General features: G+C 37.7%; 1 protein-coding gene across 1 annotated transcript in view; it reads left to right on the top strand.

Annotated features, from left to right (window-relative positions):
• LOC118334225 (E3 ubiquitin-protein ligase RNF31-like) overlaps positions 1-329 on the top strand; it is a gene marked incomplete at its 3' end in the record, with an annotated part of 10,608 nt that overhangs the window by 8,774 nt on the left and 1,505 nt on the right.

The following is a 329-nucleotide window of genomic DNA, read 5'->3' on the forward strand; positions in this document are numbered from 1 at the left end:
TGATGGCAGCTACAGGATAAACACATCGACCCCCTGACTAAAGCTTTCTGCTGACCAGCTTCTCCAAAGGTTCATTGAAGGGCAAACACAATTATTAAACCCTTAACTGTACAGAAGACGAAGAATCCTCTTTTGGTGGACCAGTGACAGGTCAGAAAGAACACACTCCAGTGTTCTTTCTTTATATGAACAAAAACATTTTTGCTGTGATATCAGTCTCCTGATCTGCACCAGTAACTTTTGGAAGGGTTTGTATTATTTAAGTTCATGTGTTTTTCCCTTTTTTGCCAATTTTAGACTATAACTTAAAGGTTATGTTACAACATTAA

This window comes from Morone saxatilis, unplaced genomic scaffold, assembly GCF_004916995.1.
Source record: "Morone saxatilis isolate NCDOM2014 unplaced genomic scaffold, NCSU_SB_2.0 Contig23, whole genome shotgun sequence".
NCBI classification, from domain to species: Eukaryota; Metazoa; Chordata; class Actinopteri; family Moronidae; genus Morone; species Morone saxatilis.